This window comes from Pleurodeles waltl, chromosome 10 (genome assembly GCF_031143425.1).
Source record: "Pleurodeles waltl isolate 20211129_DDA chromosome 10, aPleWal1.hap1.20221129, whole genome shotgun sequence".
NCBI classification, from domain to species: Eukaryota; Metazoa; Chordata; class Amphibia; order Caudata; family Salamandridae; genus Pleurodeles; species Pleurodeles waltl.
In genome coordinates, this window is record NC_090449.1 from 365,672,011 (window position 1) to 365,687,940 (window position 15,930).

The following is a 15,930-nucleotide window of genomic DNA, read 5'->3' on the forward strand; positions in this document are numbered from 1 at the left end:
TTCCTGGGAGGGTATTTCCTCTGCTGTTTCAGCTGCTTGGGACAACTGTTGCTGGTTGTCCAGGGCTGTTGGGGGGGCCTCTTGTCCGGTGTGAGTGTCTGAGGGTTTGTTGACCAACTGCAGCAGTGCTCCAGCAATGGTGGCCATTGTGGCACTGTGCTCTTTTCACTGCTCCATGGCCTGTTGGTGGTGTTCCAGCTGCATACTCTGACTTTGCTCCAGGGTGGTTACAATCTGTTCCAACCTGCCTTGGGTATGTTGGTATGCCCCCAATACCTCAGCAATAACGTGTTGGGCTGCTGCATCTATCCGGTGCCCTACCCCCTGGCCCACTGGGGCACTTGACCTTGCCCTGGCCCCCTATGCCTGTGTCCCCTGCGCAGGTCTTGACGTGCCACTAGTATTGGGACCCTCGTCTTCCTGCAAGTTGGTGGTGGGAGACTGTGGCCTCTGTTGCTGTGTTCCACCTGTTGGTGCCATGGGTCCACTGGGGTAGGCACGCCTCCCCTGGCCTGCTGGTCTTGACTGGGTGTTAGGGGTGACAGTGTTTTCCTGGGTGGGGCTGCTGCATGGTGAGCATCCAGGGCTGTGTGAGGGGCCTCCCTGCTCATCAGTGTCCAGGGATCCTTCACCAGTGTCCTGTGATGTGCCTCTGTCTCCCTGGAATGCTGTGGTACTTCTTGTCCCCTCCATTAGGGTTGCATGGGTGGTGGTGCCTGTTGGGGGACATAGAAATGTTTGTTACATATGCATGAGGGTTTGAGGTGGACTGTACTGTGCAATTTAGTGCTGGTGTGCCTTTCAGTGGCCTTCAGGGGTGCCTTTGTGAGGTGAACATTGTATTTAGTGGCAGTGGTGGTGTTACATTGTGGTGGGGGTTATTATTCCATTGTGGGTATGTGCAGGGATGGGTGGCTGTGCATAGCGGGAGTGATGTGGGCCTGGTAGTGAGTTGTGGGTGATGCAGGGTGGTGGATGTGGTGGGTAATGGCTGAGAGGGGTGTGGGTCTAGGTGGGTGTGGGTGGGTTGGGGTGGTGCATGCATTACATGTATGGTATATATGCGGCAAATGTAGAAGACTTACCCGAGTCCATTTCTCCAGTGCGTCCAGTGAGTCCCTCTGAGTGCAGGATAGCGAGTACCTTCTTCTCCCAGTCGGTGTAGTCGGCTGTCCTCCCCCACTCTTCTGCACTGCGATGTGGTGCCTGGATGCCATTGCCCAGACCTTCCCCCGCAGGTCGTTCCATCTCTTGTGGATGTCGTCCCTGGTGCGTGGATGGTGTCCCACTGCATTCACCCTGTTGACAATGGTCTGCCACAGATCCATTTTCTGGGCGATGGGTGTGTGCTGCACCTCGGAACCGAATATTTGTGCTCCACTTTTAGGATCTCGTCCACCATGGCCCTTAACTCCCTTTCGGTGAAGCGTGGATTTTTGGGGGGAAACATGGTGAGGGTGGTGGATGGCGTCAGGACTGGGGACAGTATTTGGGTGCTCCTGTGTGGGTCGCTATGCGTGTCCTGTCTGCTGGCGTTCTCTGTCTGGCTCTGGTGCTCTCCGTCTTCTGGTCCTGGTTTCCTTGCAAAGGATTGTGGGGTGTGTCTGGGGGTGTTCTATGGTGTTCTGGATGTGTGTCAGGTGTGTGGGTGCTAAGCCTAGCCAATGTGTGCCTTTGTTGCTGTTGGGCCCACTTTCTGTCCGTGGCGGTCGCGCCTCCACATCCGCTGAGGTGATTTGTGCATCATTATTTGGAGGGCGGAATGTGGGTGTGCTTGGCGGTGGCGGGGTGAGGTAGGCTGGGATTCCCATCGACAGGGTCCTGGCGGGGAGTGCTGGTGTGGGAATGTTTAGCGGGGTTGGGTTTTTTGTTCATTATATGACGGGTTTCCATTCGCCGGCGGGATTCTGTTCACCACCGCCACGGCGGTCGGCGGCCTTTCCCGCCATGTTCATAATGACCGCCATAATCTGAAAAGAGCCAAACGCTGCAGTTTTAGCAGCTACTCCCAGATACCCACATTTATAGGAAGTATAGTATAGGAAGCAACAGTAATATTGACCACATTCTCACTTCAGACAGTGAGAAAATCACTGTTTTGGATCCTTGAGTGGGAATCAATCGCACAAGTGATAACAACCCAGGGATCTTAACATTAAAGCTTAATATACCTAAAAGCCTCAACACAGGTAAAATTAATAACATCACCCCACAGGTCTGAACGGTGTCAAAATAAAATGTCCAGGTGTTGACCATGCTAGCTTCTTAAAAGAATAAGTAGTAGGGAACATATCCCATTTCATAAGAACCCCAACAACAAGCCATGTGAAGTCACAGGATGCACATATTCATATCTAAAATTCTATTAATCATCTCCTGAAGACAAGGCATAAGTGGCATAACAAGAATTCAAAGGAGTGATTTAATCACCAGTGCATAAAGGCTAAAAGTAACCTGATCAAAACATTAAACCTTCATCCCTGGGACACTCAGGCATTCCAAGATGCTAGATCTACCTACAACAAGGGCAATAGAGATTGAAAGAAAGAACTACAAGGTGAAGCATGGGCTAACCTCAGACAGGCTCCGACAGGCTGCAGAACCAAAGGATAGTATCCTGTTTTGGAGAATGGTAAATGTTCCTCTATTCACTAAGTGAATAGGTACCGACTTAGAATCCTCTATAACCTCAGTACTTTGAGTTGGCAATTTTGGCTCAATATTTCCCCCTCAGCCTAGTAAGGGAATCACTAATGCTCCTTTGGTGGAATTCTCAATGAAAATCACCTTCTAGTTAGTGATGGTGTGAGGTGGTGTGGGCACTAAACAAATGTTCCAAGGGGAAGGCTCCTGGCACCAATGGGGTCCCAATGGATACCTCCAAGTTAGAGCCTGATTTATGATCTCCATGTTTACTACGGTCCTTAATGCATCAGGTGCTGGTTATGTATCCCCATCCTGGTTTACCTGTCCTAATTTACCCATTTTCAACAAGGGGTCAAGGAGCAATCCCAAATGTTACCAACCCATCTCATTACTCAACTCCTACGCTAAATTGTTGGGAAGAGTCTTGTTAGAGAGCCTAGAGCCGTGGGCAGAAGAAAATTAAATTCTCTCTGATTCCCAATATGGGTTTAGGAAAGGTTTGGGGATTTTGGAGCAATCGCTCAACCTGAACATTTTGATGGGGCAGTGCATTCTGTCTAAAGAACCGTTACTACACATATGCTCACTGACATAAACTGTGCATTTGATCTTGTCAATCAAAAAAGATTGTAAGATGATACAGACAAAATGGGGGCTCTAAAGGAGATCACCTTTCTCGTGGCCCATTTGTACAGTAATCTGATAGCTAAGGTCCGCAATGGAACAAAGGGAGAACTTACTCAACCCTTTGAAATAGGGAAAGAGGTTAGATAGGGGTGCGTGCTGGCACCTTTCCTCTTCTCCTTATGCATTGATGGAACCAAAGAAATGCTGAAGGAGATTGATGACGGCACTCCTAGGACTGGACCACGGCAAATACCAATATTGCTATATGCTGAGGATGTGGCAGCATTTACACTTACTCCAAAGAGCCTGCAGGTATAAAAATCAATTTAGCAGAAACATATAACTATGAGTTATAGACAGGCCAGAGGAAACCCTAAATCCTTTTAAGTCAAGGGGGGGAAACTACAGAGTACCAAATCTTTTAGTTACCTTGGGATTCAGATAACTTCCAAGCTGGATTGGAAGCATCACAGAGAAATCTGCACGTCCAAAATGATAAGAAACAATGAAGGCCTGATAAGTTTTGCCTCCAAGTTAGGCACTACACCAATTACAGAGATGTTAACCCTTTATAACGCCAAATCTGGGGCATGGGGAACAAAGGGGTATTGCAACTGCAAGAGAATAGGTTTCTCAGGAGGCTGCTAGCTGTACCCCACTGAACCCCGGAAGCTAGTATCCACTGGGAACTGACATCCTAGCTGACTTCTTAGAAAGTAAACTGCTTTTACTATGGTGATCAGTATGGTCTAAAACTGAGACCCATTTCACTAGATCAATCATTGCTTGGGCCTTGACCAGGTTAATAAAACCCCATGGCTATGGCATATAAAACAGTTGTTGAAGGTTCTGGGGAATGGTGAAATGGATCTTTGGGTATACCCGGAGGACATTAGTGGGTATTCAAAAAAGGGGCCTATAAGAATTTGTAAACAAGGTCTGCTGAGAGAAAAGGGCCCAGTCCAATATTAATAAAGTGTCAATGGACCGATATTCTGAGTTAAATGAGCAGTACGAATATAAGCTGTACCTCACGCTAATCCACAATACATGACACAGGCATCTTTTATCACATTTTTGTCTCCTTAAATTTCATTGCAAAACAGTATTCCTAAGGAAATCAGGGTGGTGCACTATTACCCAGAAATGCCCATGTAACAATTAGTCGGAGCAGGCTACCAAGCACATCACACTTTTTTGCAGGTTTTATTTAGTCCCAAGGAAATTTTATCTTAAACTCCTCTTTTTAAAGGAAAGAATTATTACTATCATTAGGCTTTAAAGAACCTGTTTGACCTAAGTGATGAGTTAATATGTTACAGGGATGCTATGTTTCTTTCAAAGGTGATTTGTACTAGAGACTCATTGAGTGACCAAGGAATTGAAATTAATTAGTCCAAGGGCCTTGTTATGAGCCTGGAGGTCTAAAGACCACCAGGGGGGCGTTGGCTGTTGGACAGCCGCCAATGTGATGGTTCGAGCACCATATTACGACTGCGGCGGTAGCACCACAGTCGGACCGCCAGCACCATGAGATTACGACTTCATGTCGGTCTCGCAGTGCTGGTGGTCCTTATCCTCCAGGGCAGGGCTGCAAGCAGTGCTGCCCTGGGGATTACAGCCTCCTTCTCCGCCAGTGGTTTCACTGCCATGAAAAGGCTGTTAGAGACAGGGTGCAGGGAGCCCCAGGGGGGGCCCTGCACTGCCCATGCCCTTGGCATGGGCAGTGCAAGGGCCCCCCTTGCCAGCTCCATCACAACATTCACTGTCTGCTGTGCAGACAGTGAATATTGCAATGAATGCTGGTGCACCCTACGCAATACCACATTGCCGCCTGCTCTATTAGGAGGTGGAGACAATGCTGTAGGCTGTTTCTCGTTGGGTCCAACTGAGTTTCTGCCAGCTGAGCCAGTGGGAAACTTGTAATGGGCTTGGCGAGGAGGCTGCCACATTGGCGGCAACCTACCCATCAGGACATGGAAGAACGGGCTTTTCCGTTCACCGAAGTCATAAGAAAGTCATAACAAAGTGCTTAAGTGTCCTAGGATTTAATAGGTGATCTGGACTTTGAGACAAAATACTATAATTTATGTTTTATCAGATATATCCTAATAGTTTTTAATTACTATGACACTTTTATGAGTTTCACTAAATGGAGCCATAAATTGAATTACATGGTGTTGATGGAATTTGAATTATGTACTGATATGATGCTTTTATGGTCTGTTTTTATGAACTGAATAAAGTTTTGAATGATGAATGATGACTTTAGGAGGGCAAACTTTGAGCAAAAGAATTTCAAAATTCATGCGCAAGGAAGATCCTTTTCTCTCCTTTTCCTACTGAAGATTTCTACCTTCAGCTTGGTCACTATTTTGGAGCTTGGATTCCTCCAAAGAGGCAAAACTAAAAACTGTAGCTGAACAGGGTATCACAAGGCTGGATATTGTCTTCGCCATATTTATGCCTGCCACTAGCCTGTGGGTGGGGTGACTTCTGGGCCCTCTCCAAACAATAGGAATAAGTTCCCAAGGGCAGCCCTACCCACTTTTGCAGCAGTTCCTCTTTTCCTGGCAGTAGGCAATCCCACATGCTACTCCCCTATTCAAAACCAACATCGCAGAAATGTTCTTCCCTTGTGCACAGCTCACTCTGACCACCAAGAGGTGTGGCTACAGAAATAGGCAAACCCTCCCTCAAGTCACTCTAAACCAGTTCTGGGACAGCTCCCCACCCCAGTAGTTTTAGAGCCAACCTGACTAGGAAGACAAAAGAAAGGCAGGGCCAGCAGTGGACTACATCTAAAAATGACAGGTTACGCATCATCTGAAGACATGCAGAGGCCTGGATACAGACCCTAGGCATACTATCAGAGGAACAGTACAACTTCCCACACCTAAGCCCTTTGTTGCACCTCTGGAAGCCAATTCACAAGTCATCAAGGAGCTAATCTGCTTATAGGTGGCAGGGAGTGGCACAAGCAAATGTGATTTTAGAGGCTTTAAGCAGGTTAAAGATGACTTTTTAAAAACTACCTTTTGTAAGTAATTTAGCACAAATACGAATTTATTGATTAACGTAATTTGTAATGAATATTTTTTCAAAACATTAAGAATTAACTTTTTATGTGATTCACAGGCAGATATGACATTATTTAATTTTAATATTAACTCCCACTGCTTTCCTATGGAACAGCTAACCTTATTGCAGTGAAAATAGTTTTTGTTGGCCTTTTCGCTATAAGGACATTTTTAATATTAAGGGGCATATTTATGAAAAGTGGGGCTGCACCTAGCGCAGGCCCACTTTTCTTGTGCCCCTTAGTGCCCCCCCTGCTCTGAGTAGGCATTAAAAGTCCCAAAAAATGACATAAAGAGATCTCTTAGATTTCTTCACACCATTTTGTTGATGATGCCTGGCGCAGGCATAATGTAGCGCAAGGGTTACAAAGTAGCGCCATGTATGCATTGCACCACTTTGTAAATATGGCGCAGGGCTTTTGGCCATCTAACACCACATTACCAAAAAAAATACATGGAGGTGCTGTTAGGATGGCTCTAGGCCCTCTTGAATCTGGGTCTAAATTTTTACAAGTTCTACTTTTAAATATCACGTACCCTGCCTTATGGGCACTCAGTGTCTTCTCAGTGACTTAATATTTAAAAAGAGAGCTTAGGCATGTCAAAAAGAGGCATTGACAAGCCTGGCTACATATTTTTCACTGTCATTATATTGGTGGCACAATATGTGCTGAGATCCCCTACTGACATTTAACTTACAGGCCCTGTTTATGCACAAAGCTATGAATTGCACACTACACAAATTCCTGCCTTGCCTGAGATTTGTACTGGATGTACACCCTCCAACACAAATTTCAGTGCAAGAAAACTGTCCAAGGGTAAAGCACATAAAATGTGCAATTCCATGCAAATTATGCAGCGTAGGGGTATAAGTATCCAGCAAATTCCACTTAAACCTAGTTTGTGCATGGTTTTGTTTGGTGCTAGGATTTCATGCATTTCAGGTCATTTTGTGGCGGGAAATTGATTGACGCAGCTATTTTCATTGTTTTGTATTACGAACCACTGTGTAGAAGTGCTCAAGCTGCCGTGCTAATTCTTCATATTGTGGCCTCATGTTTTGAAAAGGAAAAATTATGATCTTTGGTGCAATGTGTGTGGCGCTTCGGGTCGTGATAGAAGGGACATCTTCAGTGTTATTGCACGGTGTACCTTAAATGCCGTTAGCCCCTTGTGTGCCCAGGACGAGGTGATCTTGTCCAAGGTGCCGGTTCCCGGTGCCTTGGATGAGATCACCTCGTCCTGCTAGGGGCCCCCGGGGGGAGCGCTAGCACTCCCCCAGATGGCCAGGCACACCCCTCCCCGAGGCAGGGATGGAAGGGGAATCGTTTCCCCTTCCACCCCCCCCGTAACTGCCTGTGGCGTCTGATGACGTCAGCGCGCTTTTGCGCGCTGACCTCATCAGAGGCCTTCCCTCCGGCGCTGGAAGCCCAGCTTCCAGCGCCCGATCGGAGGAGAAATGCAAAGCATTTCTACTCCGATCACGTGGAGGGGGTCAGAGAAGCCTGAAAGGAGAGGAAAGGCCTTTCCTCTCCTTTCAGGCTTCTCTGAGCATTTCTGCTGCCCGATCGCGATGCGATCGGGCAGCAGAAATGTCACTAGACACCAGGGTTTTTTTTTTTTTTTTAGTTACATGATAAGGAGAGCGGCCCCTTGGGCAAGGGCCGCTCTACAGGGGGGCAATTTGTTTTTGGGTTGTTTCTGCCCCCCTGGGGGCAGATCGGCCTAAAATTATTAGGCCATTCTGCCCCCAGGGGGGGCTGAAATCCACTAGACACCAGGGAAAATATTATTCATTGTTTTTATTTTTTTTATGTTTGGGGAGCGACCCCTTGGGCAAGGGTTGCTCTGGGGGGGCAAATTATTATTAGGCCATTTCTGCTCCCCCCCTGGGGGCAGATTGGCCTTGTGATCGGCAGAAACCACTACACACCAGGGAATATATTTTTTGGTGGGCTATTTGAAGTAAGGGGAGCAGCCCCTTGGGCAAGGGCCGCTCCTCAGGGGGCAAATAATTTCTAGGCCATTTCTGCCCCCCTGGGGGCAGATCGGCCTAAAATTAATCAGCCGATCTGCACCCACGGGGGGCAGAAATCCACTAGACACCAGGGAAAATATTATTTATCGTTTTTTTGTTTTTTTTATGTTTGGGGCGCGACCCCTTGGGCAAGGGTCTCTCCGGGGGGGGGCAAATTATTATTAGGCCATTTCTGCCCCCCCCCGGGCAGATCAGCCTTGCGATCTGCCCCCGCACTAGACACCAGGGAATATATTTTTTGGTGGGCTATTTGAAGTAAGGGGAGCAGCCCCTTGGGCAAGGGCTGCTCCTCAGGGGGCAAATTATTTCTAGGCCATTTCTGCCCCCGGGGGGGCAGAAATTCACTAGACACTAGGGATAATTTTTTATTTATTTATTTATTTTTTTATGTTTGGGGAGCGACCCCTTGGACAAGAGTCGCTCCGGGGGAGGGGGGGGCAAATCATTATTAGGCCATTTCTGCACCCCCTGGGGGCAGATCGGCCTTGCGATCTGCCCCCAAGGGGGACAGAAACCACTATACACCAGGGAATATTTTTTTGTGTGGGCTATTTCAAGTAAAGGGAGCGGCCCCTTGGGCAAGGGCCACTCCTCGGGGGCAAATTATTTCTAGGCCATTTCTGCCCCCGGGGGGCAGAAAACCTCTAGACACCAGGGATATGTATATTTTTTTATTTACTTTATGTTTTTATGTATGGGGAGCAACCCCTTAGACAAGGGTCCCTCCACTGTGGGGCAAATTGTAATTAGGCCATTTCTGCCCCACCTATAAAGTTTCTGCTGCACTTGTCAGCCTGAAAATGTTTTTTTTCAAACTGCCCTTTTGGACCCACTTTGGTTCCCCCTCAATTTCAACGTGCTTTTGGCTCTTCCCTGTCACAAACACTTGGCCCACCTACACAAGTGAGGTATCATTTTTACCGGGAGACTAAGGGGAACGTTGGGTGGTAGGAAATTTGTCCCGGTGCAGTTATCCCACACAGAATTTTTTTAGCTAAATTTGCGGTTTGGTGTGGATTCTAGGTAAGAAAATATTGGGGGAACCACGCAAGTCACACCTCCCTTGACTCCCTCTGGTGTCTAGTTTTCAGAAATGACCGGGTTTGGTAGGTTTCCCTAGATGACTGCTGAGCCCAGGACCAAGCAAAAACAGGTAGTTTTCTATTTGATAATTTTGATGTGTCCACGTTGTGTTTTGGGGCATTGCCTGTCGTGGGCACTAGGCCTAACCACACAAGTGAGGTATCATTTTTAATAGGAGACTTGGGGGAACGCTGGGTGGAAGGAAATTTGTGGCTCCTCTCAGATTCCAGAACTTTCTGTCACCGAAATGTGAGGAACAAATGTTTTTTTTTCCACATTTTGAGGTTTGCAAAGGATTCTGGGTAACAGAACCTGGTGAGAGCCCGACAAGTCACCCCATCTTGGTTTCCCCTAGGTCTCCAGATTTAAAAAATGCACAGGTTTGGTAGGTTTCCCCAGGTGGCAGCTGAGCTAGATCTCAAAATCCACAGGTAGGCACTTTGCAAAAAACAGCTCTGTTTTCTTTGAGAAAATGTGATGTGTCCACTTTGTGTTTTGGGGCATTTCTTGTCATGGGCACTAGGCCTACCCACACAAGTGAGGTGCCATTTTTATTGGGAGACTTGAGGGAACGCAGGGTAGAAGGAAATTTGTGGCTCCTCTCAGATTCCAGAACTTTCTGTCAACGAAATGTGAGGAAAAAGTGTTTTTTTAGCCACATTTTGAGGTTTGCAAAGGATTCTGGGTAACAGAACCTGGTGAGAGCCCGACAAGTCACCCCATCTTGGATTCCCCTAGGTCTCTAGTTTTCAAAAATGCACAGGTTTGGTAGGTTTCCCAGATGGTGGCTGATCTAGAGGCCAAAATCCACAGGTAGGCACTTTGCAAAAAACACCTCTGTTTTCTGTAGAAAAATGTGATGTGTCCACGTTGTGTTTTGGAGCATTTCCTGTCACGGGCACTAGGTCTACCCACACAAGTGAGGTGCCATTTTTATCTGGAGACTTGGGGGAATGCTGGGTGGAAGGAAATTTGTGGCTCCTCTCAGATTCCAGAACTTTCTGTCACCGAAATGTGAGGAAAAAGTATTTTTTTAGCCACATTTTGAGGTTTGCAAAGGATTCTGGGTAACAGAACCTGGGGAGAGCCTGACAATGCACCCCATCCTGGATTCCCCTAGGTCTCTAGTTTTCAAAAATGCACAGGTTTGGTAGGTTTCCCTATGTGCCGGCTGAGCTAGAGGCCAAAATCCACAGGTAGGCACTTTGCAAAAAACACCTCTGTTTTCTGTAGAAAAATGTGATGTGTCCACGTTGTGTTTTGGAGCATTTCCTGTCGCGGGCACTATGCCTACCCACACAAGTGAGGTACCATTTTTATCAGGAGACTTGGGGGAATGCTGGGTGGAAGGAAATTTGTGGCTCCTCTCAGATTCCATAACTCTCTGTCACAGAAATGTGAGGAAAAAGTATTGTTTTTAGCCACATTTTGAGGTTTGGAAAGGATTCTGGGTAACAGAACCTGGTGAGAGCCCCACAAGTCACCCCGTCCTGGATTCCCCTAGGTCTCTAGTTTTTAAAATTGCACAGGTTTAGTAGGTTTCCCTAGGTGGCGGCTGAGCTTGAGGCCAAAATCCACAGGTAGGCACTTTGCAAAAAACACCTCTGTTTTCTGTAGAAAAATGTGATGTGTCCACGTTGTGTTTTGGAGCATTTCCTGTCGCGGGCACTATGCCTACCCACACAAGTGAGGTACCATTTTTATCAGGAGACTTGGGGGAACACTGGGTGGAAGGAAATTTGTGTCTCCTCTCAGATTCCAGAACTCTCTGTCACTGAAATGTGAGGAAAAAGTATTGTTTTTAGCCACATTTTGAGGTTTGGAAAGGATTCTGGGTAACAGAACCTGGTGAGAGCCCCACAAGTCACCCCGTCCTGGATTCCCCTAGGTCTCTAGTTTTCAAAATTGCACAGGTTTAGTAGGTTTCCCTAGGTGGCGGCTGAGCTTGAGGCCAAAATCCACAGGTAGGCACTTTGCAAAAAACACCTCTGTTATCAGTGGAAAAATGTGATGTGTCCACATTGTGTTTTGGGGCATTTCCTGTTGCGGGCACAAGGCCTACCCACATAAGTGATGTACCATTTTTATCGGGAGACTTGGTGGAACAAAGAATAGCAAAACAAGGGTTTTTGCCCCTTGTCTTTCTCTACATTTTATCCTTCCAAATATAAGAGAGTGTGTAAAAAAGATGTCTATTTGAGAAATGCCCTGTAATTCACATGCTAGTATGGGCATCCCAGAATTCAGAGATGTGCAAATAACCACTGCTCCTCAACACCTTATCTTGTGCCCATTTTGGAAATACAAAGGTTTTCTGATACCTATTTTTGACTCTTTATATTTCAGCAAATGAATTGCTGTATACCCGGTATACAATTGAAACCCACTGCAGGGTGCAGTTCATTTATTGGCTCCTGGTGCCTAGGGTTAATGATGAACCTACAAGCCCTATATATCCCTGCAACCAGAAGAGCCCGGCGGACGTAACAGTATATTGCTTTCAAAAATCTGACATTGCAGGAAAAAGTTACAGAGTAAAACGTAGAGAAAAAGTGCTGTTTTTTCACATCAATTTCAATATTTTTTTATTTCAGTTGTTATTTTCTGCAGGAAACCCTTGTAGGATCTACACAAATTACCCATTGCTGAATTCTGAATTTTGTCTACTTTTCAGAAATGTTTAGGTTTCTGCAATCCAGCATTAGTTTCACACCCATTTCTGTCACTGACTGGAAGGAGGCTGAAAGCACAAAAAAATCGTAAAAATGGGGTATCTCCCAGTAAAATGCCAAATTTGTGTTGAAAAATTGGGTTTTCTGATTCATGTCTGCCTGTTCCTGAAAGCTGGGAAGCTGGTGATTTTAGCACCGCAAACCCTTTGTTGATGCAATTTTCAGGGGAAAAAACACAAGCCTTCTTCTAGCAGCCCTTTTTTCCATTTAAAAAAAAGAAGAAAAAAAAAACAATTCACTGTATTTTGGCTAATTTCTTGGTCTCATTCAGGGGAACCCACAAAGTCTGGGTACCCTTAGAATCCATAGGATGTTGGAAAAAAAGGACGCACATTTGGCGTGCGTAGCTTATGTGGACAAAAAGTTATGAGGGCCTAAGCGAGAACTATTCCAAATAGGCAAAAAAAGGCCTGGCACAGGAGGGGGAAAAGGCCTGGCAGCGAACTCCTGGTATACAAAATTCCAAAAAAACAAACAAAAAAACAGATGATAATAGCTCTGGAGCTGCTTGTTAAGGGAGTTCTTACGTCGTCACTTAGGAGACGGGCAATTAGTTCTGATACCAGAACACTTCCCTGTCTGTAAACCGGAGTTATACTCTTGATTTGCAAAAAGAAATGTAAAAAAGTAGGCAGGCTTTTTGCTCCAGCTCCTTAGTGCCTCACATTTTCAACTTTTCTCTTTTCGTGGCGGGGCGGGAGGAGAGTGAAAACAAAGAAAATCTTTGCGTGCGGACCTAATGGAAAACATGAACCATCTGCGAACGTTACTTGACTCTCGTTTGCTTCATTGGCAACTGCTAAATCGTGCTGTAAAGATCCAGTGGAATTATGGAGATTTCCAAGTGCAATTAGCACATTTTACCGCATAATTGTTTGGCAAAATACTACAGCCTGCAGGCCATTTCCAGTTTTTGAGATTTATTGGTCACAGGTTGTTTTTTCACAAAAACCGTGATTCCTTTGTGGGTGTTTGCAGAACTAATTTGCAAGGCCACATCCATAGTTCTACGCGTTCGCCAACAGTCTCTTCTCCCAAGTATATAGTACTTTTACCTTACCTGTTTTCTTTTTATCTAATTGCTCATGTGAACCAATTCTCAAACATATATGTCCTCTAGAAATGCGCCTTTTCTGCCTACATTTCTGGGCTTTCAGAATCTGTTTTCTTGCTTCGCTTCCATTTTGGAAACTGCTGTTGCAAGAATGTAATATCACTGAGATTCCTATGGGTGCAATATATCAGCTGCTGTCACGGAATGCTTAATGAACAATCTTCCCTCTAATGTACCTTCCTAGCCGAGGCTTCTCTTAAAGCGGTACTCTGCTTGTTCATTTATTTCAGAATGCACAAATATGTTGATTGTCTGTAATTTCAGCTCTAGCTATGCCAGCTTTAAAAGTCGAAATGTAATTTCACTATTTTGCATTTCATGTGCGTAGTATGTCAATACAAAAAAAGTACAATGCAGGATTTGCTGGCATTAAGAGGCGTATTTAAGAGCCCCTAGCACCACCTTAGCCCACCATAGTGTCTTTTTTTTTACGCTAAGGCACTAAAGCGGCATTTTCCCAGTGCCATATTTACAAAGTGGTGCAATTCATACCTCAATAATGCAGCTATGCTTGTTCTCTGCTATTGTCTATTTTGAGTGAAATTATTTAATGGTGCAGGAAGGCAGATACTGCGTACTGGTCTGCTTCATCTCACAGTACCAGAGGCCACCTACACATACTCACTTGAACTAGTTGCAAAAATTGACACATAGGTCAAATATATATAGATATAGTGGTGGACCAATATTTGGATCCACATCAAACAAAACAAAGTCCGCTTAAGTCCTTCAATTTTCCATTTTCTTCCTTTATGCATATTTTTCCAGCATATTCCTTCATTTCCATCATCCAACAGTTACAGCCATCACGTTTCATCTATACAGTGTGATTCTTCAAGGCTGCAATGCAATACAGCATATTAGAACTATGTCCTCAAATATCATTAACTAACAAAAATTTTGAATGTTACTTATTAAAAACCAGTCCCCAAACTCAGGGAACCCTCCCCTCAATTGGATCTCATCCTAATATGACCACTTTATGTATCAAGTATATAAAAATAAATAAAAATGCAAACAATCCTAATTTGTAAAATCTGCCATTTTATAGTGATACAAACAACATTTCAAATCTTAAACCAAAGAGTAAATATAATTTATCAATATTTTTTCCAGCCTTATGTACAACAAATGTCAATTTTGGCCTGTTTGGTCCACCAACTTAAAGTACCATTAGGCATTATCTCATATTTTTTTCAAAACACTCTCAACCCCCACTCAAAACAGTGGCTGCTATATGCAAAAACATTTTCTTTGAACACCACATGTTACATATTAGGGTCAACATAAATATACATTCTACATCATACATTCATCGTACCCTGCAGGAAAAAGCAACAATACTTTTTTTATACATATACATCTTGTAATAGCTCAGATGGGCGCGAAACTCAATATTCAGTCCTAAACTATATCTAACATTTGTAAATCTCAACTGGAATCTATTAGACAGCAAGTACCCTCAATAATGATATAATGATGAGAATATCAAACATTGCTTACGGAACGTTCTTGCAGCCATTTTGTCTCCGTGCCATGACACACTTACTTTTCCTTCACTCTGCACATTTTCACTAAATGGTTTTCTTCACCACAGCCTTTGCATATCTGAACAATGGCGGGACACTTTCCTTCCTGTGAAAACACAAATCCGCATCTGAAACACAGCTTGTTTTTGTGTGTAGACCTCACTTTGTGTACTTCAGCCTTTGTTTCAAATTACTTTTCAAACTCATGACTGACTCACTCTGGGCACCTCCAACTCCATGTTGGCAGCTTGTCTTTCAGCATGTTCCTCATCTCTGACAGCTATTAACACTCGTTCCAGTCTAAACGTTTCTCTCAGCATTCATCGTCCGAATGAATCCAACAAGCATCCATCAATCACTCTAAGTCACATAGCTTCTTCATCATTAAATTAATTGAACTTACAGTCTTTGATAAGTGAATTCATCGAATGTTTTTCCAACTCTTTGACGTTCCAGAATGAAGACATATCATTCATAGTTAACACTTGGTACTGGATTGAATTTGAGATTCAACACATTCTTAATATGATGATATGTGACTTCTTCATCAGTTCTTGGTTTTTGCTTTATGATTACTTTCACACCAGCAAGGTTTTTAAGATATTTGATAATCTTCCTATTATCTGTCTCTTCAAGTGCATCAATGAAGTCTACAAATGTCTCTATTCAGGCAGTCCAACAATCTGCCATTATTTTGCTTTTTGCCAGTGTCGGATGGTGGTGGTGGTTTGAGGAAGACAGCAACATTGTAGCTGTTCATGGGAATGGCTGACATTGAAGGTGGAGCTCTATCAGATGCTGTTGACTGTACCTGGGAATCTGCATCATCACTGAGACCCAACAATGGCTCAGTCTCCAGGTCATCTAGGACAATCTTTGAAGTTTTGACCTTCTTCTTGGCCTCCATTGGAGTACGTCGCTGATGGAGACATCTGGAGCAGTTGTGAGCCGCCACCTGGCAGCTTTGGTGGTGTGCCGCTTCAGGTATTGGAAAACCCAGTAAGCATGACCCCATTGCTACTTCTTGGTGCTGAGGTCATAATCCTCCACTTATTAAGACTCAGGTAAAAGTAATAGCAGT